This window comes from Apostichopus japonicus, chromosome 18 (genome assembly GCF_037975245.1).
Source record: "Apostichopus japonicus isolate 1M-3 chromosome 18, ASM3797524v1, whole genome shotgun sequence".
Lineage (NCBI taxonomy): Eukaryota > Metazoa > Echinodermata > Holothuroidea > Aspidochirotida > Stichopodidae > Apostichopus > Apostichopus japonicus.
Genome location: NC_092578.1, coordinates 6,374,501 through 6,401,989, shown reverse-complemented (window position 1 = coordinate 6,401,989; position 27,489 = coordinate 6,374,501). Strand labels below are relative to the sequence as shown.

General features: G+C 37.1%; 1 protein-coding gene and 1 long non-coding RNA gene across 7 annotated transcripts in view; one reads left to right on the top strand and one right to left on the bottom strand.

Moving 5' to 3' along the window:
* The window catches only part of LOC139958745 (RNA-binding motif, single-stranded-interacting protein 1-like), a 263,437-nt gene that overhangs the window by 166,437 nt on the left and 69,511 nt on the right, over positions 1–27,489 (top strand). The window lies entirely within an intron of this gene.
* Positions 10,289–27,489, bottom strand: part of LOC139958752 (uncharacterized) — a 97,354-nt gene continuing 80,153 nt past the window's right edge. The window contains exon 3 of the long non-coding RNA XR_011789854.1: positions 10,289–14,348. This is a non-coding gene — a long non-coding RNA (uncharacterized lncRNA). The remainder of the gene's footprint in view (positions 14,349–27,489) is intronic.

Genomic DNA, 27,489 nt, shown 5'->3' with positions numbered 1-27,489 from the left:
ACAGTCAACAAGAGTATCTATAGTAACACATAATAAAACTACTAAATACTATCTGATGAGTATTATATAGGATGGAATGGAATGTATGATGAATTTTCAGGATTATTTTGAGCTCTCATCCTCCTTGATTAATTGAGCCTGTATTCAAAATTTGAGTGTTGGAGAAAAATTGCTTACCTATTCCACAAACTTAGATATGTATACTACAACATTAGACTGATAGCAGGTTGAAAACTGACACTTCTTATTTTTAGGCCATGTCCCCTCCATCATGGAATTGCCCATATAGTTTCTCAAAGGAGCCTCGGTGTAGACCCCTTCCTCAGGCTCTGACATCCACCACTGGAAGGTAGGCTTGAGATGATGAAGGTGGCGATTGGGGTCACCAAGCAAGAAAGATTGAGTACCATGGCACTAAGATACGCTCCTAGATTTGAATAAATGCATATTGATTAGCTAGATTTGAATAAATGCATATTGGTTATCTAGATTTGAATAAGTGCGTATTGATTAGCTAGATTTGAATAAATATGCATATTGATTAGCTAGTACTTATGATTCTGTTTCATTTAAAAATATTTCTTCGCCCAGACATTTTGCCTTATTAGTAATGAACAAGTCGGTAATTTTTCAATATTTGCATTGAGGATATGTATATCAGAGAAGTTTTAAATTAGCTTTGATAGTTTTTGGTGAACTATGTTACACTCTGTATTGTTTAAGTAGCTACCATGCTTTTCCAGCACATTTGATGTTACAAATACATATTGTAATATTCAAGCTGTATCCCACCATCAGAAATGTCCACAACTGCCTGAGCACACAGAGCCTGAGCTAGGCCTATACTTTCTGCAGATGTTTCATTCTCCTCATTGACCAATCCTAATCCATTGTCAGAAACTTCAAAAGCATGAAAGAAAAATGTGAAGAGTATTGCAACTACTCAGGGGCTTGGATACTTCAAAGAAATAATTGCAATTCTTGCAATAGTACCCAACAACTGCCTAGACAACTGAAGGTAAAAGTGAATAATATAGCTTTGTTGTTTGTCATGTCCCTATTATTGTTGTGGTTATATGGCTTCCTGGGAAAAGGAATCAACATGTCCCCCTCAATCCCCACTGGGAAAAGGAATCAACATGTCCCCCTCAATCCCCACTGGGAAAAGGAATCAACATGTCCCCCTCACCCCACCCCCCACCTCACCCCCCCCTTCCCCGCCCACACAGTCTATCAGACAGTTCTGTTCTATGTATAAGCTGAATATATATATATATATAGTAAGTCATAGGTTAAAGTATATATAGCGATTTAATATGTTTTCGTAGTGTAACCTTTACACACAACAGGCACAAACACACACACACATTTATATTAATAGAGGCAGTGCACATTTGGATGCTACAAATCACTTTGCTGCAATATGGGATGCCCACATCTGTCAAAGGGATTACAAACTTTGGCCCCTTTTGTCAAAGAGGGTGATCTCTGGGGGGTGGGTCATTAACTTTGGAATGTGCTACTGCTCCCTAAACAAAAAACTCTTACAACTTTGAGAAACAATTACTAATACTTGAAACAACAATTACAAGGCTTTTAGCTACAATTGGTGGTCCCAAGATTAGAAAACAAGGAAACTCAGCTTTAGTTGAAATACAAAAGAACTAGAAAGAAGGATTGCTTCAATGATACATAAAACTTATAGTGCAAAAAAATTATTGCTCTTTTAATAGAATGTTCTCAGCTTTCACATGATAGCATCAATTTTGCATGCATTGGTAATATCTCTGCCTGTACTAAGCTACTCTCTTTCCCCTCCCCTTCCCCTCCCCTCTCCTCCCTACCTACCCCAGCCTCAGAACCCACAATTCTATCAGATTCCTACTGGTGGTTGAATTTCAGGTCAGGGGATGCATAGAGGAGAAAGGGAGATGGAGAGAGCTGGAGCTAGGGGAGAGTGGGACTATGGCTAAGAGGGGCGAGGGAAGTGAGAGGGGCAGAGTGGAGCTAGGAGAGAGGGGAGGGAGGTAATTAGAAGGCAACATTGGACTGATGATCTTTGACCTGTCATTACCAAACCTGGATGATTTAAAAAAAAAATTTAAACTGTTTTTAGGAGGCTCTTAGGAAAGGAAAGGCTAAGAGCATAAAGTTTCCCATCAGTTTGGGTATAATATAATTTGAGGTAACTCTATAATTTGAAGTAACTCTTACATGCATTTTATAGTTACATCATATCTCATCAACTTAATACTGACTATGAAGTCAGTATTAAGTTGATAAGATATGATATAACTTTAAAATGTGTCATTACTTGCCAAATTTTGAAGGGGCCAATCTTTTAGTCAGATGGATCACAATTTCACTTGTCTTATAGGTTGCTCACACCTCTAGGGGAAGGGGGGGGGGTAGGATAGCTGTGAAAGATTTATAGTACTGTTCCATTGGGATATTAGATATATCTGATGTAAGATTATTTTCTGAAATATATGCAGATGCACATACTCTTTGCACTTTTCTGCTCCCAACATTTCATGCCCACTCAATAATACTAGCACGGATACCCAAAATGATTTTCACTGATGGGGAGAGACACAGTACTGGAAAATCAGGTAGGCCGTGGCATCGATTTGAGCATTGTTGAACAAAAAATTAAATGGGAGGAAAAAGGTACATTGGCAGTCTTGGACCGTATAATGTCTTGCCAAGGAATATTTACAGAACGACCCAGCAGCGAAGGAATTTCATGGAAACGCATTTGGACACACTGTAATAATTTAGTTTGGGTCTGTATTGCTTTCGTCTTTTCAAAGATATCAAACTTTGAGAATCACAAAGACCCTCAAGTATTTGAGCAGAGTGTAATATTATATAGTAATATCCACTCAACAGAAGATAAATATGCATTCTCACATTTTTCTTGTAAAAGGTTGTTTTCATGTGTTAACTTGAAATATTAGCAGCTGTTTTTTGTTAGTGTCATGTATGTTAGATACCGTGTGAAATTTCTCCTCGATTTTTCTGAATGGGGGGGGGGCATCGAATGCCATAGCCAAATGTTAGCCAGTCTCGTTGTGGAATTTATTTTCTGTCGATCCTCTTCATAACAGAGGCAAAAGTCACCTACTCAGACGAACTTTATCGTAAAGTGCTGCATTTTGCATCTGGCATCGGTTGTAACTCTTCTGTAAGTCATACTAACTACCAAACCTGCTTCCCTACCTCCCTCCCTCCTCCCCACCCCTCTCACAACCACCACCATTAAGAAACTCAGATTCAATCCCCTCCCCCATCCTACTATATATCACTAATCGAGATATGATTATCAGGATATATTGCAAGAAATCAGCATCCATTTTGACAAAATTTAGTTAAGTTTCAATTTTCAAACAGTTTTACATGCATTTATTTCTATATATGCATTAATTCCATCTACTATACCTCCATGTGTTTATAGGTGAGATATATCACACACAACACTTGTAGTCAATAGGGATTCAATGGAGGGGATAATATGAAAAGCTTGTTGTACATGGGATATCACTGGTTTCTTTAACATAGTAAAGCCGCTACTGTGGTGTGTTAGTAATAAAACACTCAAGTAGGTCAAGAAGGAAGGAAATTGCACCTTGTACGACGGGTGTTCCATTCACAACACTACAGTTCTTTGCTTAGTCTGTTCTGTTGTTCGCTAATTGTTTCCCGTACTTCCATGTAATACAATTGGTGCAGAAATCGAGGCACCTGCTGTATATATGTATGCCTCTGATATTAACCGATAATAGAAAAAAGGAGCACTTGGAATATTTGGAATGTTTTCATTCATACCGAGGGCCATTCTGAAATCCTAGTACACCCATATTACATGCATATTCCATACTTTGTAGCAATCATGTAAAAATTTTCAAGTAAAAAGTATTATTCTCCATTCCCTTCACCCTTGAGAACCTTTCCTAAACCCCCCGAGGGGCCCTCCAACCCCCCCCCCCCTTTTATACTGCATCAAATCCTAGTCATGACCTACTAGCAATTTTTCTTTAGGGATCATACTAATGATGAAGTAGATAGTACTCTCCATCCTCCCCAATTCCCTCCTCACTCTCAACTTGCCTCACAACCCTCTTCCTCCCTTTCCAGCCTTAGACCTCTTCCCTCCTAACAACCATTCTCCCCGCCTCCACTCGCCCTCTCAAACACTGGCATGGTGGTTAAACGTGATGAAGGTGATTTAAAAGGAGGCTAATTCCAATGCAAACATTTTGTATCTATCCTGATACTGATACTCCTACTCATTAATGTAGTAGTATTGCTTGGTGGACATTCTCTCTCTTTAAGTAATGAGTTGTGGTCAGCACTGCTCACAGCTCAGAGACACACCACTCCCCTCCCCTCCCCCCACCCCCTGTCCCCACAGAAAGATAAAGATGCAACTTCTTAATGCAGCAGAGATTGTACTGTTGAATAAATTGGAATCCATTTCAGTTTTATACAGGACATGCATGTTGTTAGAATAATCGTGTAAACCCAGATAGCATATGCCCATGGTTGACTATAGCAGCAATATATGCCAGATACGACTTTATATGGTTGATGACGATGTTGAAGTGTTGTCATTCGTGCTTAAGCCTCGTTATTGGTGGTACAGGTATAATTACACAAACCCATTACATGTCATTGACAGGACACATCAGATCAACACTGTGCATGAGCATATTAATTCACACGTGATAAACGCCTGACGTCTGTAAAGAGCGAGGGAAGTAGACTCATATACCGGTACACTTTGTCATTCCGACCAAGCTGATTGGATTAAATATTATAGTAATAGCATCTTAGTAGCAGGCAGTGTATTCAAATCTTTTGTTATCAGGAATGTCTCGCCGGTTCCACATACTGTTTTATCTGGTTGTTGACAAAAAGGTGGGGGTGGGGGGTCGGGGGGGTTTGTTTGAGATTATGCGACTAGGCAAATGGCATTTTTGAATCAATGTTTTAAATGTAAATCTTTCAACATACAGAAACAAACATTTGTTAAATGGACGGTTACAAGGTGATTTAATGATGATACCTCCGTATAAAAGCTGACTTTGTTGTACCAAAATTGAACAAAGTTCGCTGAATATGTGGCACTATTCTCATTAATACATTCAAGCATTGCTATCCTGCCCTCTCCCCATGACAACTACTCACTCACTATATGTACCTGTTTCAATGCATTGTAAGCAATAAAACAAACAGTCTGATATAAAGTACATTGCTTGTGACATATGTCCAGGTTCCCCTATTATGCTGGTTCCCTCCTATTATGCTTCTTCTTTCAACTTGGATAAATTTCAGCCAATTTATGAGCTAATTCTTGACATACCATCCTTCTGTACATGTGCAATACTATCTGTAACCTTTAGTAACCCTTACTACTACTACTTCTACTTCTTCTTCTACTACTTCTTGTTTGGCATTTGCCATTAATCTGTCAGTATAGAGCCCATTTTTCATTGCCAAGGGTGATTTTTCCCATTAGCGCACTCTGTTTTCAATCAAATGGTAACCAGATTGGATAATCCGCCAAGATGTGTGCTGAGTAGTATACCAGCCCTGGCACCCACCTATACCCCTATGTGTCCCTGACTGCATTCCTGTCCTGACCCTGTTGACCTGTCAACCACTGGATCTCACCAGGCCAACTTTTGGCTTCTTTTCCTTGGATGGGATTTGGCTAGAGCCGGGTCGCAAGAGTTGCCCTCTTGTCACTGCACATCTTCTAGAGCACTAAATCAAATTTTGGGGCATCTCAGGATTCAAGTTTGCTGGATGGAGATTGTCCAACTATTTGTCCAACTCCAAGGGACAACCTTACAATTAAGTTATGACCTTAAGAGGAGCATAAATGACCCTCTCCAAAAACTTGTTGCGTTTTCAGATGCTGCTGATGTCATCTGCAGTGGCAATTTATGCTCTGATCTGGTACACAGAGAAGTAACATCCATTTGTGTATTAAAATGTTGCAACAGATGTTTGAAGGTCAAACATGGCCCCTGAGCTTTGCTATCAAGTGTCTGAGAGTGCCTTAACTAATAGAATGGCAGTACATTACTACCTGAAAAAAAACATGATCTCGGGTGACAAATTGCCAGTTTCTTCTGTCAATTTCTTTCTGGCTGTTTGTTTTTGTGTCGAAAGTAGATCATTTCAATGCCTTATCACAGGCAAAGTCAGTTTGCTTTGTCAGTTAAATAAATTGCAACTGAATTGCAACAAATAAATTGCTTCAAAATAAAAATGGATACCCAAAAAGCAAGTAGCTTTTTGGAGTTGATTTTGGCATTAGATACTAAAATCCGATAACAGTCTAGCTTGTTATAGCTTGCATGACTTAATAGGTCAAGTCATTTCATTTATAGATGATTTAACTAAAACTTTTCATGTTTTATAATTGGCTTGTGGTTAATAATGGTGTATTAGCAATACGAGATGTCTGAGAATTGAATCAAACTAATTTAATGCATTTAAAACACCTGACTTATTAACTAACTTCCCTCGAAGGAATCTTATAGGAGAGAGAGTTTTGTCATCTTACGTTTTGGGGTGAGACCCTGTTGGTTTGCTCAAATTGTTGACTTGATATGAAGATATGCTGTGTTACATTGGTATGGAATGTTGAACTTTACACCACTTTATGAGTGGTTGATGATTTTAAAATGTAAAACAAAATGAAAATAAGTTTTGATCCTTAATATGTACCAAGATGCTGATGGGAAATGTAATGGCAGTTTTTAGTCCATCTTTAGTACAAAAATATCAGAGAAAGCAATGTAATATTATGATGCCATTATAGCCCAGATTCTATATGTAAATTAAGTTCATGAATCATTCAGTTTTGGGAAGGCTTGTTACTCTCTCGTCCCGAAATGTCAGCTTGTATCGCAAGTTTTATCTTTTCAAGTTACGTCAACTTTTGATGATCCAAGTTGAAACTGTTTATCTTTTCAGTTATCTCCCTCCCTCCCCCCTCTCCCCCCCCCACACTTCTAGTCAGAAGAAAGTGTATTCACCTGCAAATTCCTAATACTATGTACAGAAAGGACGATTGTGTTTCTACATCTTGTCTTGAGCCCCTGTGTACTTTAGGTACAACCTCAGCCAGGATTGTTTTGCTTTTGAATCCCCAGCTGAAATGTCACCTCAAAGTACAGTGGCTGCTGAATGCCGTATGTAGTTCAGTACCGAAACAAGGCTAATGGATGTGGAGTTTGGCTTACCCAGTTATTTGAGATTGTTCATTTTGTACAGCTAGCATCGGCTGTCAGCAATTTGTGTTCCGTGGTTTTAATATTCCGCAAACGTCTCTCTTACTAGCAATTTATGCTCGCGTTGACGTGTTCGTGTTACGATCTGATGCTGACTAAGTATCATTTATCCCCGGAGCATTTCCTCCAAAGACGTTTTTTTCTTCCCCCCCTCAAACTTGTTAGCCGCTCTTTTTTCCCCATGTTGTCTATGAATTATGCGATGATGCAGGGCAGAACGGATGATGCCTGCATATACCGTCTAAAAAAACATATTTGGTCCAAATTTTCCAAGAGCGACAAATATCAAATAATGTTATCATCAAAGACATAGTGGGGAAATGGAACATATGAAGAACAGGTAGGGAGTGAGTATAGGTTCATACCTATATGTAACACTCTTTTGCAAATTACACCCGTTAGTAACAATGCTTTTAATATCGTAATTACTTTAATTAACCACCATATGTGTGAAGGTAAAATGAACTGCACGATTGTCATGCAGAACACTCCGGGGGAAAAAAAAGTTTCAAAGAGACATCAATCCTCAATAATCGATTCTGAAAACGTGTGATCTCCTTCGAGTTGAGAAATTCTGTTAAGTGGCATTAGCAACATTTGTGTTCAATTTATTTCATATTTATATAAAATGGAGAAATGATAGTGAATATAGAGAGATAATGTTCATATTTAACGAGATCGATGTACTCTAAAGGAGAAGTTGTCGTTAATGGGTCTTGTTTATTATCCACACGCCTTGTTTGTGGGTACAATAATAATTTATGCTAAAGAAATACAAGATATTTTCACACCTTCTATTTTAGAGACTATATTTTAGATTATATTTTAGAGAAATTATGGCATACAGGACCCAAAGATGATCATTATAGCTACATAGTATCAAATTTAAAATCAGTGTTTTTATCGGTCTTCTGCAACATAGGCTACCACTCATGATTGCTCTAAAACAATGTCATTGTATATTCTTGAGATTTAAAGGCATTGAAGACTCGCCCCAAACCGCGTGCCGCCCTCTGAAAAAGTTAACTTTCCGTTGCTTGCAAGTGAAGTTTTTTTCTTGTCGCTACAAAATGCAGACAGTAATGAAACGTTATACCCTTGTTATCTTTTATCTAGACCTGAGATATCCATCACTGCTATGTACACTGTGTTGTGGGTATTGACCGTAGCTGCATGTATTGACTGTACACTAGTGTCTACTTACTGACGGTAGCAAGCTGTGTGTGTATTTTCTGAGATCGATGGTGGTGTCTAACACTTCTGTTACACCTCATTAGAAACTAGGTCAGATTACTGGCATGAGACGTTTGTTTGTGCACAAGTCGTCACTCCCTTTAAGGTGACATATTTCGTCGACCACTTTGCAAATAGTTGTCTGTCAAACAATCAAACTGTCGAGTGTATAATTATCATTATTAAGTTTATAAGTTTTTGATAAGTATTTCATACTTTTTGAGCACTTTTCAAAAACATAGATTGCCTCTATAATTGTATATGCATACTTACAGAGTGAGTACAGAAGCCTGATTATGATGCATTATGGGTACAATGATGCGTACCATTTCCTTCGAGAACAAGTATAAGGAATTATTCTCGCAGTCGTATCTTTTTACTAGATGTAGTTCTAAAAAGTTTCCATGTTTTGTACTCAGACTACTGGTACATGGAGTACAAATTCACGAGGCAAAGTACCGGTACAGGCTTACGGTAAAATGTTGCTGTACTAGGAGAACGAGTACTCATTAGGTCTCACTACAAACCTAATATATACAACAAACACCAATTTGTATATAGATAATTCTCCAGTGATGTACTGGAAAATCAGCAAAGTCTGCACAAATTTGAAATTGTTGAATTTAGTTTGATTGCAAGATTGGAGACTGTTGACGCCTGTTCCTAAGCCAGTCGATGCTAACACACTATTACACCACTCTCTACCCCCCTCAGTAGCCCGTTGTCTTCGGCTGTCATTACTCTCGGCCTCCCTGACATTTGTAGCTTTTTCGCACCAGAGGAAAAGATGTGATCGTTCCAGAAGATCGGCCCATAACGATCATTCTGCCCAGAAAGCCTGGTCGTAATACTGTCAGATAAGTGGCATGTGAGAAATGTCAGAGACGAAAGATGGACAATTTCATGGACGTATTTTTTCAATTAACCCTATTTTGGTGGACTTTTATTGGATAATTATTTGTATAGAGACCGTGTGAAATTCAAATTGTGTACTTGAATCCTAATAGACCAAGGTAAGAATTGTATTTTATATAGCTGAACAGAAGATTATTCTTCATGAAGTTTAATCTATTGTTCTACACAGAAAGCAAGGCCCCAGACACCATGGAGGGAGGGGAATGGGGGGGGGGGTTGTGGGAGCCATGCATGGGCTATAATAAGTTACATGAACAGTGGTTGTGCCAAACTGCACAGTTTCTATATTGACAAGTACTACTACTTAACGTTATAATCTTAACCACCAATCAATGCATGAATTCAGCGCACCAATTTCGCAGCATTTTGTTTCAAACTTTTGTAAACATTTGACCACATATTTATTGCTTAGAATGGACAAATTTTTTAAAAGGATATAGTGTCAGTACATGAGTATGAAACCAAAGTGGCATCCTTGATCTTGTGATCAGCATTTTTCATCGCTTGGATGTCTATTCCAAAACAAATGTGACCTTAGGGAATTATGAGTTTCTCGATTTAGCAACAGTGGTTAGTAATTCCTAATATCAAGGATACATTTTGATAGCATAAAAATTGAGTATGATCAATTGAGTATGATCAGAGGCAAAAGCAAAAGGAGGGGAAGTCATGTTTGTCGAAAATACAACCAGGGACTGATAGCTAAGTGTTCCTAACAGTCTACGACAAATTAGTATTAATTTTGTGCCAAAATTTCATTCCGTAATTAGCGCAGCTAGGTTTAAGTTATTACAGTTTATAGCAATTCAAAAGAATATTTATCAGTTGTGATTACAGTGGCAACAGAGGGAAGAGGTGGGGAAGGTGAGGTGGACGGAAATAGTCTTTATTTAAACGTTGATGAAAACAATTGTTTTCATCATATTCGATGTAAAAACTTTTATTGCAAGAAAACCTTTAAGTTATTTCTTTATACAACCATATAAACGAGCAAAATAAAACAAAACAGTTGATGAAAGTCATAGTAGTGTATATTCAAACGTTTTTGAAGATTTCCCATCTTCCTCGTCAGGAAATAGATAACAATATAGTCACTTATGTATAGTGCATACGAAAGTTGTAGTATTAATGTTGACTATCCATGTTCAAAGATATAGGAGGTTCTTCTTCGAAAACGTTTGAATATACACTACTATGACTTTCATCAACTGTTTCGTTTTATTTTGCTCGTTTATATGGTTCTACAAATGTAAAACTCTTCCTAAACTTTATTTCTTTATCTACCTTAATTACTACTACCTTAAGTACTTACTGAATCCATTGGTGACAATTTAACGATTGCTGTAACGATGTTGCCTGACTGTTCCTGTATAAAGGCTCTGTTTCAACCAATAACTGCGAGCAAAGACTTATGCTATGGCAAAGAGGTGTAGGTCAGGGTATCCCTAACTTTATCCCCCACGAACCCCCTGTGGATGTCAGAGTTGTCCACGAACCCCCAACTTTTCGAGACACGATCTGAGTCATTATTATACTATATTACGCATAACAGTGCTTTGTAAAAGATCAAGTTCATAGGGTAATTTTGAACTGGTATATCATGTTTAAACAGGCTAGTGACTGCATTTTGTCACTCAACAACAATTTTCAAGCATGAATTTATGCTAACTTTGCTTTGTGTCGGGCAAACTGGAGGTCATCTGGAATTTCCAAAATAATAATATTTACTTTGGCCAACCTTTCAGTTACTTTCTCAGCTCTTTATCTTCACGACACGTACTGTCATGCCTACACCAACTTCACCAAAGTCATGTGGCCTGTGTCTGTTTCATAATTCAGTTATTTATCTACTATGGCAACATATGCGTATGGAACGCGAAAAGAGTTTGTCGATAGGTATGACGTTTGTACATTTTGTACATTACTAAATTATACGATATATCAGATTTTAGTTCAACAAAAAGTACTCTAGTTTTGACTTTCAGAAACGTCTCACGAAACCCCTGGGGTGGACTCACGCACCCCCTGGTGGTTCATTCACCCTAGTTAGGGAACCCCTGGTGTAGGTGATAGACCTTAAACCCTGACTGTCTGGATCCTTCCTTTTCTCACACATGTACATATGTCTCTGTACCAGGAACCTCCCGCGCCCGCCCCCCACCTTCTTTCGTTTTTAACGATATCAGACATTTAAAATCTAAGCTGTACTTTTTTGGGGATAATTTTGCATTTTTAGGAGGAATCCTACTAGATTGAAAAAGAAGACTTGACTTTTGTTCTGCCTCTCAAGCAAAAATAGGAAACCCATCATATCCCCATTACGGAACCTAATCTGTGATTAAAACGGTAGGTACGTTAATGGGAAAACTACTAATCTCTTCCCATCATGCACCTGATTTCCACATTCTCTAGAGAAACAGACCTGTAACGTCTTGTAACCATGAGAGAGAAGACAATTTCTTTGGATAAATAGTTTGGGATTTAAATTAAAAAATCTTTGTCATATCTCCTCCATGCTAAACAAGCTGTTTGTTGCTTCAGGCAAGTATACTTCACAGTGTGTGACCAAGCAAAACTTTGGCATGTTGTTAGAAGAATGTTCTTTCGTTTTTTTTTCGATACTACTTCAGTTTTACAAGGTTTTTTCATCTTTTTTTCCTCCCCCTCTTCATCTGTTATTTGTTTGGATGCAAGCAATATTTTGATGAATCAGAGAGGGACAGGATGAGGCCGATTAATTTTGGCTAAGAGATTTCAAGTGACTGGAGTGAAATATACTTGTTGATTAGAGGGACTGGATGGGAATAAGTTTGACCAGCTGATTCTAAGAGCTGTTTTTCTGCCTTGACTTTGTCGAGAATCCCACAATGTAACAGCATCAAAACTCCATCATGGTTCAGATCTTTTTAAAAAAAATTCAAATAGTGATGGAAAAAGTTGAATATTTCCTGTTTCTTGTTTGTTGTTTTCAATGTATATGGGTGACAAAATGTTTTTTGTCACTAATTATACTCAATGGGTCAAAATTCAATTGGTGAAAACTAAAAATTCAGAAGGGTATGTAATATTTCATCTATAAACGTAATAATAATTTTTACTATGAGAGAGTGCCATGGTTAGGTTTCCTAACACTGCTAGGTATTGAAGAAGCAATGCAGAAGTAATAGGTCTTGTATACGAAATAATTCCTACACATGAATTATCCTGTACATACATGAAATAGCCAATACATGAAATATGTAGTACATGAAATATTTCATGTACAGAGTTATTTTCATCAAATATCCTATACATGAAATATTCAATACATGGAAATAATAAATCCACTTTACATATCAAAAGCAGTGTAGATTTTGCAATCACTGGCATATAATTTTGATTTGTGTTTCCTTTAGCAATTTTCAGTTTACTCATAATTTTGCAAACTATACTGAATATTAACTGTATACAGCAATGTACTCTCCAATGTTCTCCATCACATATCCCCGTGGCAACACAGGTCATTAGCCTAACGGTATTGACCCGAAATATGCTAGATATTTAGTACCAAATACGGTCACCAATAATCTTTGAGCAGACAGTTTGCCACCTTTAGAGTATAGTTCTCCAGTGGGACATTTAATGGTTCAAATTTGACAATCTTCAGTATTGAGGAGTTATTGGGATGGTTGATGTGGGAGCAAGATAGTTTAATGAACTTTCAACTGTACTACTTTTGTTGTTAGAAATTTGAAGAAATTTAATAAGGAAATGTTGAAGAAATTTGAAAGAGAAATTTAGAAAGAAAGAAGAAATTTATGAAGAAATTTGTGAAGAAATTTATGGATATTTGAAACCAATGCTTGTTTGGGCTCTCATGCCAGTATAACCGCTAATGAAACAAAAGTAAAATTGAGTAACAAATTTGTTAGAACTTTTTGTAAACATTTCCTTAAAATATTTCCTTAACAAAATTGCCTTTCTTTCTTGAGTAAAACAGTTCAATTTGGGATTAGGATAAAGATCTTGAAGTCATAAATCAATTTTATTCAATTTCAACTTTTGTAGTCAAATTATTGCAAAAGGAATTTGTCAAACACAGAACGTTATTGATGATCTGTAACTATCAAATGCAAGCTTTATGAAATGTTACTAACTCTATATGGGCTGTTAACCTCTCCACATGGAGGTCATTCCAAAAGTTCACAGAGGAGTCATTAAAAATTGTTGACGTTTTCCCAAAAATTTCAATTTTCCCTGAACTTAATTGACATTTCAACATTCTGTAACATACTCTGGCAAAAATGCCTTCCATTCCAAAGCTGATTAAAAAATATATTAATAATAATAACATAGCATGCAAAGTATGGTAAAAAATACTGAGGTTGTATTCAGTCCAGAGGAACAGAAGTATGCAGAATAGGCAGAGCAGAATTGTAAATGAAGACAAACAAAAATGAAAATGGAAATGGTGCATTATTCTTTGATAAGATTCCGTTATTTTGTACTGAAAACAAATGCTTGAAGTATAAGTAAAACAGTACATCAGATATTATTCAAAACCAATGTTTTGCCTAAGGGATGTGTGGTATTATTTCACTCTATAGATAGCCAGAATTTGTGTGTATCGACGTCGATCTCACACCTACGAGACTCACTACAACCAACAGTTCATGAATATATTAGAAGAAATAGATATATATAAATAATCGCTGTGTCTGTTATTAAAATATTATATACTCTCTATTTGTTATATATTAAGATATTCCAAAGTTGAGAGCAAGTTGGCTGGTTATGTCTAGATACTAAGATCCCTGATTACAGTTACTTGTCGGTTTCTTCTTCTTTTTCTTCAACTTCGTCTGTTTCATATTCCGATAATATTTGATATTTATCCTTCATATCCTTCCAAATCTGAGGGTCAAACATGAAGTGCACTTTCTTCAGACATGACAATAAAATATCTGTCTCCTTTCAAACTTACAGGAGCGTGAAAATTTCCTTTTTAAATGGACACTAATGTGTTTACCACTTATTCCCAGAGGGTTGGTCCCACTCCAAATGAAAAGTGTGTCCATCCAATACAAGGACAGATTACAAGATGCATTTATTTTAAAGGTCATCAGTGTTGCCTGCTCTCTTCCTGCCCTCCTCCCTCCCCCTCCCCCACCCCTCCCCCCCACAAATATGCTAGAAAGTCAAATATTGGTCAGTAATGTTCAAACTTCAATGGACATTTTATTGATACATCTAATATTGTCTAACATGAAACTGCCAATTTATTCTAGTTGGTTTCATATTTACATATCTGAAAAATGAAGTCATTCTGATGTTGGAAAAGGCTGCAAAAAAATCCTAAACTTGTCGATTTAACCAAAAAAAAAATTGGCTTTTTCGTTCATCTTTAATTCAGAGACATTCATGAACTGTCACTGGACTGAAAGAGTTCGCTATTTCAAGTTCAAAGGTCATCTATATTTTCCTTTCAAAAAAGGCTCTGTTCATCTCTCTCTCTCTCTTTGAAAACTATATCTGAAATTCATAAATTTGCATATCGAAAGGAATCCTCACAAAAGTTTGTTTAATATGAAGGTATTTATACTACAAAGTATTTCAAGATCAAAATTTACCTTTATAGGATTCCTGCAAATTAATTCCAGGTATTATTTTTGAAAAAGGTTAGCTTTAATTACTGCAATACAGTAAAAGGAATTGAATATTGAAAAGGAAAAAAAACCACCAACAATTTTGTGGCCACAAAGTTTGTGTTTGTGACCGCCATTATTTAAACCCTTTACAGAATTGCCACTACACAGAAGTGCTTTAATGAGCCTAAGGACACATACACACAATTCAAGAGAGCCAAAAGTTGGGGAGTGGATTCTGGTCCTTTGACTTGCATTGAGTGGTGGTCTTGGAAGGGAACCAGAGACATCGTCAGACAATTGAAAGCATTGTTGATAAGAACTGAATAGAGCGCTGCTATAATGCAATGATGACTAGAAAAGAAAGTAGAAATTCCTGGCATTTTTGAACATCAAACAGCAGTAAAGCTGTCTATGCTGTTAGGCTCATGGAATGCTATCACCAGCAATGGGATTGCAACATCTGTCTTTTAAGTTAGTGTCCCACAGTGGAAATTAACCACCTTAAAAGTCTTCCCACGAAAAGTTTTGGCTACCCTCCAGTTCCAGTCCTGGGTACGGCAGTAAGTGTAGGAAAATGTATGATGTTACTTCTGGATCAGTAGGAGAGCCCCCCCCCCCCTCCATTCCCTTCTCTTTCCTCCTATCCTCCCCCAGAATATCTTTTGCTCCTCCAGAGAAACTAATTCCAGCTGTGCAACTTGCACCCCCAGTAAAGATTTGAGTTTGGGAGGCAGTAGGACTAAAAACAGTTCTGCTGGTGGTTGCAACAAGTTTTTATGAAAATCATTGCTTAGTGAAATGTAACTACATTTCACTAAGCAATGATTTTTCATAAAAACATGCCTCTTCCTCTAGTCATGTAACATTTTCTTGTCTTATTCTGAAAGTAAAATGTTAAACATTGTTGATATTGGTACCAATTATGACATCATTAGGTCATGCTCAGAGCTTCAAAATTTGTATCGAAACCAAATGCCGTAAACATAATGGCGGATAATTTGATAAGTATAAAATGGATAAAATGATAAGTATTGTTGCGAAAGGAAGTACTCTTAAAAACCCTGTTGGGCTAAGTTGAAAGCAAGAGCACTCCCAGAGAAAGTAATACCCAAGATTTGTAATGAAATGTATAAATCCCCTCCCTTACCACACCCTTCTGCCACAACCCTACCTCCCACCCACCTACAACTTTCATCGTTATACTAATAAATGTCTAAGTAAGCCTTTCATCAAAAGGGGGGGGGGGGGCGGGGGGGATGCAACTGACAGACTTAACTGATAATTCTGAGGCAAATCAAAATAGATCGATATTTCAGACTTCTTTTTAGAAGCATCTAAGTTGATCAATGAAAAACAAAATGAAGTTGGCTAGATTGTCTGGTATGGTTGTTATGAACAGAATTGTTGACCGTGTAAAAAGAGGAAAAGGAACTTGGAAGCAGCTTGTTCACAACGAAAAGTAAATGTAACAAGACTCACAGTAAGAATTAGGTGATGCAAATTGAGTCGAAGGAAGCAAACAGAAGAAATGGTTTTGTCCCGTGGTGCAGAGCATATGTAAAATGCATCTATTAGCCCCTCTTCTGAAGAATACCCAGTCTGTTTACAATAGCTTTGGGTAGTGCCTGACTAGAAACTACAGCAATAGGAAAGGTGAGGTCAAATTAGGCTTAGATATTAAAATTAACCTCATAGCCGGCATTTGAGGTAGAGTAAACTTTTAATTTTTGACAGGATGCCTACTCCTCTTGCAATTTGTGCTGATACATACTTCACATGATCTCTCTCCCCACGAGAGCAATATTCGTCAATATAACCTCTTATGAATTTGATACAATGAACTTTCAGAAGAATCACATTATACATACGTATATTATTGTTATATTTATTTATACCTCTAGCGAATGCCATATAAGGTTTTGTTTTACGCATTTCATCATTTATGGTTTTCTCAAAGACAGGTACAACCTTGACATTCTTTATGTGATCAGCATTTGAATAAACCCGATCGCATCTTCATTACAGAAAATAAGCGCTGTAATAAATTATTAAAAACAAAACACCAATGGAAGCACATGTTGCATGATGACATCATATTTAGACTTTAATTGTTATGGTTGTAAAATATAGCACCATTTTGCATCCATCTCAAAGCATCCTGTGTCACATATAAAACGATAGACCCCCTCCAATATTATCCCCAGCATGGATGTTTAGCCTATGGTCCGCATATCTTCAGTATATGCACCACCATACAGAAATTTCCTGCATTTGGGCCTGTATTAAATTGTGACAGGGCTAATGGATCAGTGTCCATTGTTTTGAGTGATAACGGAAGTTCAAAAGACTCATCATCAACTAACCTTGTTGTTATATATATCCCTATCCCATCCCTACTCCCCCCCCCCCAATTACCCCATTTCATGCCTCATCACAAAGCAGATAAATATGTCAGCCTCCAAAGTTCTCCCAGTAAGACACCCTTTTTTAATACTTTCTCACCTTTCATTGTCGAAATTTCATAAGATGTTAAAGTTCGGGGACAGTTTGTCGGTTAAAACTCTGGGGAGGTCTCTAATGACAATATTTAGCAGGGTTTGGGTTCGATTAACCTTCCTGTTGTCACGGAGATGGTCTTTAAGCCGGATCCTATCAGATATTACTGGCAAACTTATCGCAGAGAAAGAGTCTCCCTCGACCGAACTACGGCCTATCATCATTCGACGGTGATACGAAGGTCTTCTCCTTTACATAAGGGACCGTAAAACTATCGCTAAATTTATTCCAAAAGTGTCATTTGACCAGTAATAGTTCACCCCTTCAATTCTGCCATGTTCGTTTTTAATCTAAATGCAAATAGACTGCGATAATCTTGTAACCAAAAATATCCTGCGACCTTGGTGCTGCTTTTCAGAGACACATTTTCCTTGTTACGTCAAACGGTGTTTTTGTTTCTCGATAATTGAACTTGGGCAACATGGTTGGACAATACTGTTAATCTAAAAATTGTGGTGATATGCACATTTTTTTCGCCACATATTTTCAAAAGGGAAATGTGCCAAAAAACAAACTATTTTTCAAAGAAAGTTTAGTCTTTCATCTGTGCTTCAGTCATCATGCAGATATAATAGCCGTGTCTCCAGCCATGCACTGACAATCATTGCATGGAAAGCCAGAAGGGCATAAAGTATGAAAATGATTGTGTAAACAATATGTAAAATCTGCAAAATTTCAAAATGGCCCTAAAATGATGTAAGGCATTCCTTGTTATGTTGCTGATGAGGTGAAAGCCATCATTCCATACCCACAGTCACAATCCCGTAAGTACTTTTCATGTGTAAATAGGCTTCATTATAGAACAATCACCTAAGGGCTAAGTCGATGGTAATACGGTATGTATCACCATGCTTCAATGTTGTCACATTTTCAACAGGTCTTTTGAAAATAAATTTGGTGGGGGGGGGGAGAAGGGATGGCACATGGCCTCAAGTTGGAAGGACACCCCTCCCTTTAGACCCCTACCCCTAAGACCCATCTGCCCTGGGATGGACATCACAACTCTTTCCTCCTTACTCCCCCTCCCCTCCCCCCCTCCCCTCCCCCTCCCCTCCCCCTCCCCTCCCCCTCCCCCCCCAAAAAAAAGGTTAAACTCTACCTAGGTGCTTGAGTCTCAGTTGGTCCATTCATTCATTTACATTGCAAGCTCTTTGCAATGAAAGTTTATATGTACATCTCATCGTGAAGTAAGCAAACAAACAAACAACAAAGCTTTTCATAAACTGCAGAGATGTGACGGTTAATTGAGAAAAGTTTCACAGGATCCATGGCTCTGAAATGGATCTGCTTTCAGTTTTGATGAAAGAAATGCCACCAAAGACTATTTAGTCCTTCCGATTGTTCACGGTACACGCTGTCAAATTGAAAATCACAACTCGCTTTCATTTTCGATGTTACTGTGATATTATCGTAATCATACAGAATGTTCTTAATGACATTCGAAAGTACCTTGATTAGCTAGAAATCTATGACATTTATCTCTCCACTCATTCAAATTGATGAGTACATAACTTAATGAAAGACTCAATTACGATGATCGACAAGAATTATGTATCCAGTTGTTATTATGATATGTGTCTCTATTTTTCCATCGTCACAACCAAAAAGAACAGAATTTTCCAAATAGGAATAATGGTTTTAGCGTAATCAATCAGTGGTAATTGATTTTATATTCATTATCCTGCTCAATGAGCACGTTAAATTCTTCTCTGAAGATGTCTTTCAAGCCATCAGCTCGATACCTCGGGAGACGTTCCTTTCTAGTCGAATTAGTCCATTAGGATGGCAGCTCATTAGTACATCTCATCAAGAGGTCCATAGCCCCAGGACGGCCATTTTGTACCGTCCCAAACTTGCATATTTCCAATTGTTACTATCTTTTTAAACACCTCGTCACTGCAAACTCTCAACCAAATATGATTAACCAATGTGATTATAGTGAGTTTCATGGTGTAGAATTTTGTGTAAAAAAATCTAATAGTTTCAGCATCATGGTTATAACACAATTTGAACGCGGTACTTCTCATTAATTACCAAAGAAATTGTTTTATAGCTTAATGCTGTCATCAAAACGACAGTAATGTTAGTTTGGTTTCATCTTGGGTTATAATATTGTAACAATCATGAGCACAATAACTCTGTTGTTTGATTGGTCGGTGGTCAAAGGTCAGGAGAAGTGGAAAAATTTTGGATTATTCATGGAGCACTTATTGGTTGGAACATATTGATGTGCAACAAGTTAACTGTTCGTTAATATACAGTGTTAAGCGATCATTTTAATTTTCACAATTACGCTCGCTATAAGAAATTGTTATCGATTTATTTACGATGTTGGAAAGACAATATTGTACATTGCATTCAAACTTTGAAGAAAAAAAATGTTCACTAATAAAGTGATATAGTACCAAAAGTATCCAAATCCTGAAAACAGTTGAGTTAATACCAACATCAGTGTCTTACAGCAGTATTTAACAAACCCGTGGTGACTGTTCACAGCGGCTTAGCTCACAGAAAATCAATCTTGTGTTTGTGAGAAACGCTGCAAATAATAAACAATCGTCTCTCAATTTCTCAGAAAGAAGAAAAGAGGACATTGTTTAGAAAACCAACAAATTTAGTTGCAGCTGTTGGCAACACATGACACCCATCATTCTGGTTAGGATATTCCTACGATTAACTGCTGTAATAGATATTCAGACTTCACCCAGGATGGTAGCATCGATGTAAAGATCAAGTTTCTTGACCTGAAAACATTCGTATCACACATTGGCTTTACAGTAACTATGGCATGGATGTTTGCCAAATGCATCGCATTCGTTTAACTCAACCTTTTTCTCTAAATGAAAAGGAACAAAAGAAACATGATACCTCCTAACTCGCTATGCTAGGCACTATGTTAGGCAACGATGTGATTTTATCTACGTCTATCAAAGTTGAAAAAAATGAGGAGTTTTAAAGCATTATGTGTGAATATTACACTTAGCAGAGTTGTCAAAGTGACAATTGATAACCCAAAGTAAAATACTACTTTATGAAATGGACCCTTCACCCCCTCCCCCCCACTCCCTCAGCCACCTTCCACTGATACATCTCAAACCAAAATTTAAACCAAACATTTGGTTGAGATGAACTTGATATAAATTAACCAGCTCTCTGTGTATACTTTAACATGCCTTGAGCATCCATTTCTGGGTGGATACGTTCGTACTGTGTAGATCTTTATTATTATAAATATCACTATTATTCATGATCATTATTTTTAATATCATGCAATTAAGAGAGCTGCGATGCTCCACCTCCCCTTCCCCCCCCCCCAAAAAAATATAAAAAATATGGAAATTTTTTTCTTCCCTCATTGGGGGAAAGGGGAACTGAGAAGAGATGGGATGGCCGTGAAATATAAGTAAATGGGTAACAATGATGAGAAGAATGAGAGAGCGAAGCCGACAATGTTTTTTTTTCATATCTGTTTAAGCAGATACACGTACTCACTAAGGTAGATATTGTTTGCAGTGTGTCTGTCGTGAGTGTTCGCTCAACCATCCCAGCTTCATTATTCCATTCCATATTAGAGCTCTTACAGGAGGAGTTTTAAGCTTCCTGCTGGCTGGAGCCTTAATTATAACGCGTTAATTGCAATCGCAGAGAACACAGGGTAGAAATTGTCGGGAGAAATTTCTCTTGATTATCTATATTTCAAGAACGATACGCAGGCAGAGTTTCCGCTCCGCTGGATTTTAGCGAGAGGCAAAACCCACTCAAGCAGGATGAGGGTGGTTTTATCATTTTTTTTTTTCCATTTTTTTTTTTATTTCTTTTTTTTTTATTATCTCTCTCCTTTTTTCGTTTTCCTTTTTGTTCGCATCGTTTTTTTTCCTCTGTTCTTTTGTTCTCTCAAAATGAAAGAATGATGGATGGTGCGTTGGATGTCTCTGCTTTTCTTGAGGGTATATATATGTGTGTGTGATTAGGTCGGAACGAGCTGCATCAGATGTATAAGAAAATTGTTGCTCAGCTAAAATGTATTCCTTCTCATATATATTGTAAGGCAGAACAGACTCAAGGCGGTATTATAAATAGCTTATTCATAAGCAGTAACTTTATCAAACGAGCAGATAGTTTATGCTGCAATAAATAAAGCGGTTTGCACAGTAAATATTTGGGGAAACTAGGTTAACATAAATTATTCCTTTTTTATTTTAATTGCGTTTTCCAATGTGGTCGTGAAGTCTTGAAATGTCATTTTCTTTGTAAGGTTTTTGGTCTTCAGATTAACGTTACACATCGTAGGTGGTAGCTTAATACAAGTATATGCACATATATATCACCGGCAACCTTTTGGTAGATTTCGTATAATAATTTAACAGTTTCGTTACAATCCTCAAAGCACTACGGACTTCTAACAGAGTTGCCCAATATGCAGTACGTCTGTTGTGATAGTATCATTCAGAATCTGTCAACATTTTTCAATAAGCTCTCTTCGTTTCCAAGATATACACATTTGAAGTTTTGATAGATCTGGGAAACTCATTAAATATGTGCAAAGTATGATATCGAGTGTTGCGCTCATCAAAATTTCTTATTTTAGGTCTTAATAGGTTAACCCATTAATTACAAGCCCACGTACATATATATATATATCATTTGAACAATGTGATGTTCCTCTTTTCAAAGAAGCCAATAAATTTTTTCAAAATATCGCCTTTTAGGTCGCAATCCTGGTGGGGGTCAGTGTCCTTGACACAATGGTTGTAAAAACAGAGGGATAACATAACAGAAAGTTAGGCAGTTATTCCCTGTACATCATCAATGTGCATAATTAGCTAATGTTTATTCATAAATGAACTAGAATTAAGAGAAGACTTGTAAAATGGTCAATCTTTGTTCGATTTTGAAGGGAGTTTTAGCTAGTTTCATGATTTTCTAATACCTATTAGAGTGATTAGGCTAATTGTTGTTCCTAGGTGTCCTTAGACCTTTAATACAAAGTACCAGCACACATTTATCATGGACCATCTTTTCATAGATTCATATCAAAAATTTAAGAGTTACGTTACAAAATTGTTTATAATCTCTCTGAATATGTTATTTGGAGCTGGCATAAAGAAAGAGAAAAGATAATGGCGAAAGTATAACCATAACTAAATATAGAGGACAGGCTTGATATTTATTGCTGTATTTAATCTGGTTACATAACCTAGTAACAACCTCACTTCTCACATTTATTTCATACAGTTTCATTTAACTATCCTCTGACTTAACTTCAAATCTATTATTGATTTTTAGACCCCCAAATTGAATTAACTTGTTATTAAAGGGGGTAATTTTCTTCCGCAAGGGATATTCTGATCTTGAAGGCGATCACCCCCACTAGTACTGCAATACCCGGCCGAGAAATTCTTTCCTTCGATTATGGTTCTCGTGGCTTGATTTGGTTTTAAAGGTAGGGGGCGGTCGGAAAAAATATTTGTAGAAAGATGGATGCATGCATGCATCAGTACTGTAATCATTCACAGGTTATTTAAATATAGCAAAACAGTAGCTAAACAGATCTAGAGTTTCATTTGAGGAAAGCAATCATCCCTAGGGCTCACTCAATCATGTACCTCCTATAATATGATCATTTGTTATAGCTAAATAGTCTGAGCAGCCCCCTCCTCCTTTATTTAATTGTGATCACTTAGTTGTATCCCTCTCCCCTCCCCCTCCCCTGCTCCTTAATTGCCATTACATTTAAGAAGAGCAGTCACCTCACCCTTATTGGCATCTGATAGTTAAATTACAAGATTTTATAGATTATGATATGAGCTTACGATAAATTTCTCATCTAAGATTGAAATCTTAAGCTTTATTAAGAGCAATGAAAGAGCGATACTTGCGCAAAAGGCTGGCAATTACGGAAGGGAGATGGCCACACTCACATACAGACAATTGCCAGATGCTAGAGCGAGGTTAATACGGTAATGCATAGGTTATATGAGGTGAGGGAGTACGCGCTGTGAATTCAGTAGTTGATGACTGCATCATTGTTATATCACCTGCAACATACTATGTGGTCATCGTGCAAGTATGGAGTCATCTGTGGACTGATGTCAATAACGACCAACTGCTCTCAGAAAGATCTGACAGCCCAGCGAATGAAGGAGATTTCTGTCAAATTTCTGTCAAATTGACCAATAAACATTTATTCTAACATTTTATTGTCACCATGGGTACACAGCTCTACGAGCTGTGAGTGGAAAGTATTAACAAAAGAGAATATCCCATCCCCCCCAAAAAAAAAATTGACTTCAAAAAGTTAACATATAACAAGGGAAATGTCACTTTACAGTGGCATTTTAGTGTGTATGTGTCAATATATCCTTCTCTTTTCAAAAGTTTCAGCCCGGTTGTTACACTTATTTATGTCTCTATGTTTCATTCCCTGTCGAGAACTATTGCCATCCATCATGAATTTTCCCTGACAAGTTAATGGAATGTCACACAGTGGAAGACACCGTTCTGGAAAATTTTTACACATCCTGCTTTGTCGTTTGATTTCACTATGTATTGTACGACAAGTGACAGTTTCCTCGGGAACGGTTGTAACGAAGGTGTGAAACGATCAGGTGATAATATCTGTAATGAATATTCATATCTATTCACTGACTATGCAAATTAGCTACTAACCTCGGCTCAGATTGTCAAAAGTGTTTCATCCACCACCCATCCACCCACCCATGTATCCTCTCAAAAAATGCTGTTTTGTACATTCCCAACCGGTGATGGCTTCCGTCAGGTTTCATTTCAAAGCTCATCTTGGTTTGGTCACTTGTAATTACTTGAATTATATATTCATGCATGCATGCTTTTCAGATATACATTAAAACCATATTAAATTTAATTAACTATTTTATACTTATTATTTGTGGGTGTGTTTTAGTTAGTATTATTTATTAAGTTGAATCAGTATAACTACCTGAAAGAATAAAATACAGACATCTTTCTGAGGCTGTGTTTCGTATTTAAAGCAAGTTTTCTCACAGCGAACATCATTGCAAACACACTTCCATGCCTGAACATGATAGATGTTCTTAGGAAGAAGTACATATTGTAACGTTTAGCCTGAGCTGTTAAAGTTTTAGGATAATTTAGTTGAGCTCAAGGTGACCGCCTAGCTCTCTTTTCTCTGTATCTGAAATGTGATTGACCTCTGTCAATCTAAGTTTTATGCCATGTCGCACAATGATATGCTTGACCATGTAGCCAAATTATTGCCCAGTTTTGCACCCCCCCCCTTTTTATTTCCTAGTCAATTTTAAAGGGAATGGTTTGTCTTCGTTCAGGCATAACCCTAAAAAAAATTGGGAGTCCATGTGTGATTGGGCACTGTTTGTATGTCGTTATCATAATAATGAACCAATCCACCAAAAGTGTGACATTAAATAACTTCAACATTGTGTGACAATGTGTGTCATTGAGTAATATAGAGTAAGAGGCCTGAAACATGTTATGCAGATTCCAAGGTATTGTTTAAAGTATGAACCATGATCAGAGCCTGCAAGAAATTGAACAGCAGGTATATAATCTAATATGAATTACCGTGTTGTTCCGCTGGACAAATTTTGGTCTTTCTGGTTCGTTTCATGTCAAATATTTATAACTGGGAATGATTCTTAACAGGTTCTCCTGTTCCAAATTGTCAGTAGTGGCGCTGAAGTGTGAATTAGACATATTTGACCTGTGTTACCTCCACCATATGGCATTATTCCACCATCTTTTCCTCAAGCTCAGATATACTGATGACCTGCAGTTGATCCTACAGTTTAATTAACAGATGGCGTCAGCAATGTCAAATATTGGGTATAATTACCATATTATCATAATTAGAAAATGAATTCCCATGACCAAAGAAAAATGCATTTCCTTTGCATTTCCTTTAACAAAGGAGAACATTACTTTATTTTGCGAGGGGAAGAAATTGGGTGCTATAATATACTCAGATTTTATGAATGTTCATAAAGCTCAATAAATGATATGTCTCATTGACATGCTCCACAACAATCTTTTCCTCAACAACCTCAGAGATATGGATGACCTACAGTTGATATTCCTATAGTTCAATGGAGTTAGCTATGTCAAATATTTGGGTATTACCATATGATCATAGTTAGAAAATGCATTCCCACGACCAAAGAAAAATGCACTTCCTTTGCATGTACCCTTTAACAAAGGAGGGCAAACAATTCTTATTTTTTTTCTTTCTTAATTCTTATTTTGCAAGGGGAAGAAATTGGGTGCTATAATGTACACAGATATGATGAATATTCGTTATTGCTCAGTAAATGATGTTGCATTGACATGCTCCACAACCTGGTAACAAAATGGCATATATTGGTCTGTTACTTGGCGAAAACTGAACAATGGGATTTGAAAGACAAAAAATTTGTTTATATACAAATTGACTTCTTTTATCTCTTTAAGAATGTTAGAAAATAGTCAGTTGCTTTCCCCACTTTCCAAGAAGCAGTCGTGGGTGCGACAATAACTTTACTCGCTTTGTGAAACTACTTGATCAAGCGGAATGTTCTTCAGTAATCATCCCATAGATCCTGGGTTTTAAATGATTTTTCGGTTGGATTTCTAAAATTATCATTATAGAATTAAATTTTAAGCTAAGAAAAATGCTTATAAATATGTTAAATGTCCCGCAGAAGCTTTTCCACCAGGCGGTGTGTGTTGAACTGTCGATGAACTATGGTTTTTTTGGCCATCTCCCTTTTCTTCTTTTTTTTATTTCTTCCCAAGGCACTCCTAGAAATTTCCAGCAATTTTAGCGAGATCAAATGAAGCCGGGTTAACTCAAATGAATCTCTAGAAGGATCATGCCTGACCAACAGCTAAGATATATCTTGATGGAGCATTGAGTTGCTATAGGTGTCAGATTGCTTTTTCGAGAATGCTTTTGAAATTTTTTGGAAAACATTTGGAGATATTGTCTCTCTTTAAAATAAAAAAAGGAAAAAAAAGGAGTTTCTCCATATGATGATTGATAGTTTGGGTGACATGAAATGTCTTGTTGCATGAAGAACTGAAAAATTAAACTTAAATTACCTTTAAGAGGATAGAGTTACTAAAATATTCCCAAACGCCACTGGTAAGATTCTTCACCTTGTCATTCACGCTTTTATGATTCTCTGACAGCGGCTAAGGGAGAAAGTTTTGGTTAACACTTGTTGGGAAGGAGGACATGGACACGAAACAGGAGGTCTGGTAAAAGGAGGAAGGGGCATCTTGTCAGGTGGCAAAAAGAGAAGAGATGGGGCCCCTATCCTAGCCTAGCCTATCCTATCCTAGCCTATCCTAATTCTTAGTGGGTTACATCGTCTGTCTAATGATCGGTGTACGGAACGTAAAATCAAAAGGTTCACCTTGTTACCCAAGAGAGGCCTCAAGTGAAAACCTTTCTTCTGTGGTTTATATAAGTTGAAAACTCGGGGTGAAATATGTTCTTCCTTCTTTAATTTTCTATCTCTAAAATCACCATTTAGTTATATCGTCAGTTTCGAGGGGCCTTGATGGAATCTTTGCAAGAAAGCTTTGAAGAGAGGCAATTTTTAATGTCAGTTTCTAATTAATACTCGGACTACAAGTTTAGGGAAGAAAAGTGTTTAGAAATTGGTTTTGCTGAAATATGTTTCTTGCTGAATTCAGGATTCCTTCACCAAATAGTTAGATGAACAGGTATCTTATCTACAGCTTCCTTCACAGCCCCTCTCCCACCCATCCCCTCTCCCACATATTTGTTTTTATCCCAGGGTACATTTCACACACCGCCGTTGCTAAAATATCTCACAAGTTCCTGATGGGTT